The sequence below is a fragment of the Hippocampus zosterae genome, chromosome 7 (assembly GCF_025434085.1).
Source record: "Hippocampus zosterae strain Florida chromosome 7, ASM2543408v3, whole genome shotgun sequence".
NCBI lineage: Eukaryota > Metazoa > Chordata > Actinopteri > Syngnathiformes > Syngnathidae > Hippocampus > Hippocampus zosterae.
In genome coordinates this window covers 18,160,389-18,164,543 of record NC_067457.1, presented here as the reverse complement: position 1 = coordinate 18,164,543, position 4,155 = coordinate 18,160,389, and the positions used below count along the sequence as shown (strand labels likewise).

Here is a 4,155-nt window from a genome sequence, read left to right as displayed (position 1 = left end):
GGACCCCCGCACCCCCCCCCCCCCTCCATTATTATTATTATTTTGTTCTTTGGTCATTTCAGGTGGTCGTCACAATAGCGCAATCAGTCCTACAAAGTGAATGGCTACATTGTCGCCAGAGTGCAGGTTGGTTAAGAAGCATACAGAGGACACATTGCAATTGTCTGCCGGATGAGAAAATGTCAGTTTTTGTTTTCAGGTCCAGGATGGAGCACAATAACGTACCTTAAAATGAGCGCGCCAGTCCAAGCGTCGTGTCATCCACAAGGTGATGAAGCCTAACTTGGCGGTAGCCCGAGAAGAGGCACAACACAATCACACAGTACATTCTATGCCCTTGAATTTGTCTTGTTCTTCTACAGGTGGCTGTGAAATCTTGACACTTGAGTCCGAGAAAGTCACTCGTCCGCGGCGTTCATCACCTGTAAAACATTTGTCGCACGACAAATTGAGGTAACTTATTTTTAAATCAGGTACACTTGGTACTCAACATTTCAACTGAGTGAATCTTCCATGTGTTAAAATTGAATTCATTGTCATGAATGCACTAAAGATGATGAACTAAAAAACCCAATGAAGATGTTGGTAGGAGATTTCTTTACTTGGCTTCGGATCTTTGTTTAGAAGCCAGTTTTACTTAGTGGGCATAATCTCTGCGATCCCATTAAGGCTGCTTTAATCTACTTGAGCTGCAGTGACACAATTGGTTGGTCATTCTTCCTTTTTTCCGCAAACGGGACATGACTCAAAAAAAGATCAAGGGAGACACACCTGTAAGTTTGTTTTGTATCTTCAAGAACTGTCTGTGTATCTCTGTTTTCACCCTTGTAATAGCCAGTCGATAAGTAATATTATGTGTGAGCGCTTGACATCCATCAATTATGATGAAATGTTGTAAGACGATCTTGTCGGGTTCTTAACTGAGTTTTATTTATTAAATTTCTAGGAATCATGGCTCATTAGAAAGCATGATTCACTTTAGCATTATTTTATGTTGTCACACTGTGACATTTATATCGAGTATTCATTTATTCCTCAACATAATTGATCTTGCTCATGTATTGTTCGTCATACTGTATATCGGATTTATGTAAGATGTCATATTGGATATATTGTCCAATATGACAGAAAATTGGTATGGTAGAAATGGTAGAAAATTACTTCTAGTCATAGAATGAAATTCTAAACCTGTCAGGCTCCAGCTACCGTACATTGAAAGCACAGTCCGTGGAGAAATTAGTCCGATTTTGTCCAGCCCTTATTAATATTGATGGTCATGTACGTGTTGAGACTGAAACAAGGTTTGTGTTTTGTTCAGGGAGAAATGTCGACCATCCAAGTTGAAAACACAGCATTGCGTCTGAATGGTCAAAACCTTCGCCTGGCGGCTAAATATATCTCCCATTCAAAAACACCTGACTGCCATTTGCCCACGACACATAGGGAGGAGACAGCGGAACAGGTTACAGCCCCCACGGCGCAGTTGGACTCTATGCCTCTAAAATTGCCCTTACCTGTGCACCTGAGCGAGGTCAGGGGAGGACCAAGAATACGGCCGCTGAGGTTCGTGCCACTGTCTGATCAACTAGCGAAGAGCCGGAGGCAAAAACTGCAAAGTTTCCAGCGAGAAGCTCGAGGGGCCTTTTCTAATCCCCCGCAAATAAGACCTTCAAGGCCTCAGCTGACGAGATTGGAGGCCATGGAGGCGAGCAGGAGCGGCAACCTTGAGGAGGTTCAGTGCCGAGGTACCCAAGCTCATTTGAGCAGCAAACCGGTTACTTCTGCTAACTCAGGCAAGGCTCAGCAGCGGGACGGCGGGAGCGGAAAGCGCCTTAGGCTGAGGAGAGAGCAGCACCTGGATGAGGATCAGGCCGATGCAGTGGAAGAAGGAAAGCTGGAGGTCCGAGGGGCCAGGTGCATTCTGGGTATTGGACAGAAAGGCATACTGGATATACGAAATTGTCAGGAAGTACCACCGTGATGATTTCATTGAAGGACAGGATCATGGCATATCTCCATGTGAGAAGAACGGCCAATTGAATAAAAGTAATGCCACCATCTCAAACTAAACCTGCAGTACAACAACTGGATGTAAAACACAAGAAATTGAAGAGATGAAATGAGGAACACGTGACTTGATTTGACCAATATCTGCCAATAAAACAAGAACATTTTAGCTATTTACACAGGAAAGGGACTGAGGCCACAAAAGCCATTTTTCCCTATTAGATGAGGTTATGGCCTGACTAAATTAAGCTCTTCACCCCACTTCAACATCCAACCCCCTCACTAAACGACATACAAAAAAAAAAAAAAAAATAGTGCCCATGTTTGTATCTAGAACCTCCAGCCTGGAAGCTTGGTGAAAACGAAAAAAAAAATCAAAATTTCCCATGTTGAACGTAAGATATCAGAGAAGATGCACTTTGTCGATGTGGGAGGATGAAAGCTGGCTGGTCAGTCACATGCCAGATGGTCTTCTCTCCTCCGCCGGTCCATCTTATGTGAACCTCTTTAGCCCTCTCAACGCCGGCACCAGACGCTCCTCCGGACCGACAGCATCGCTCATAACATGCATCTGCCCGGAATTATCATCAACCCTTCTTCACGCTGAGACGATCTATACATAGCCTGGCTTTGGCCGCTCTCACTTTCCTTGGCTACAAAGGTGCTGGAAATAGACCTGCACGGAATGGCTCTGTTATTTGTTGTCTGTCGCATTCAAATGTTGATCTTATGCGCAGTATAAGATCAACATTATATATATACAGTATATTTAAATGAAAGTCATCATGGTCAAACACCTGGTTAGCCCATCTAAGATATTGGGTAGAAATCTCAAATTGGGCTTTTCTGCGTGGAGTTTCGATATTCTCTCCATTTGAAAAAAGATGCCTGTTGTGTTTATTAAAGACTCTAAATTGGCTGTAAGTGTGTATGTGTGTGGGACAGCTTGTTTGTCTATGTGTGACTGACTGGCAACCAATCCAGGGTTTACCAACTCTTGCCCTGTCATTTTTATGTTAAGTGCACACAAAAAAGAATGCTTCCAAGCGAAAACTGGTTGAAATCAAGGTTTAGTTCAAGAGTTGACGTTGAGGAAGAAATTTATTGCTAGACCCAGAGGAGGCTAACCGAGGTTGAGAAATCCATGCCACTGTTTGGCTTTAGCCACAGGTGCTTCTCGCGCTTGAGTTCGAAGCACCTATGGCTAAGAAGTACGTGTGGCTAAAGTCAAACCGTGACAAAATCTTCAATTTCTAGACCTGAATTTGCCACTTCTGGTTACATCCAGAACTTTTCCCAATTCAAAAGGGGGACAACTACGATAGGCTGATTTTCATTTTCAAGTCAAGTCAAGTCAAGTCAAGTCAAGTCAACAGTATTTATAGAGCACTTTCAAACAGCCATCGCTGCATACAAAGTGCTGTACATGGAGCGATTTAACATACACAATAAACAGTAAGACGAAATGGTAATAATGGCGGTAGAAAGCACCAAGCAGTAAAATCATGCTGAGTCGAACGCCAAAGAATACAAGTGAGTTTTGAGGAGGGCTTTAAAGATGGGCAGCGAGGAAGCTTGCCAAATGTTCAGTGGGAGGTCATTCCAGAGAGAGGGACCAGCAACAGAAAAAGCTCGATCCCCTCTGAGCCTCAGTTTAGTTCTTGGTACTTCTAACAAAGACTGGTCCACAGACCTGAGGCGCCGGGCAGGTGTGCAGGGGCGGATGAGCTCAGAGAGGTAAGGTGGCGCGAGATTATTTAGAGATTTGAAAACAAAGAGGAGGATCTTGAAAATAACTCTAAAATGAATGGGGAGCCAATGAAGGGATGCCAGAGTAGGAGTTATATGCTCCCTCTTACGAGTACCAGTCAAGAGGCGAGCAGCGGCATTCTGGACCAGCTGAAGGCGCTTAATGGAGGACTGGCTGACTCCAAAGTACAGGGCATTACAGTAATCGAGCCGGGATGTGACAAAGGCATGGATTACTGTCTCAAAGTGTTCATGTGAGAGGAGACGTTTTATTTTGGCCAGCTGTCTAAGGTGAAAGAAGCTGGATTTAACAACGGCACCAATTTGCCGATCGAGTTTCAAATCACTGTCCAGTTTAAGGCCCAAGTTTGAGACCGTTGATTTCAAATAAGGAGACAG

General features: G+C 44.0%; 1 long non-coding RNA gene across 1 annotated transcript; it reads left to right on the top strand.

The window, feature by feature from the left end:
- Positions 1 to 473, top strand: LOC127603559 (uncharacterized). The gene is made up of 3 exons (XR_007963092.1): positions 1 to 126; positions 200 to 268; positions 363 to 473. It is a non-coding gene; the product is annotated as an uncharacterized LOC127603559 (long non-coding RNA).
- The last annotated feature ends 3,682 nt before the right edge of the window (positions 474 to 4,155 follow it).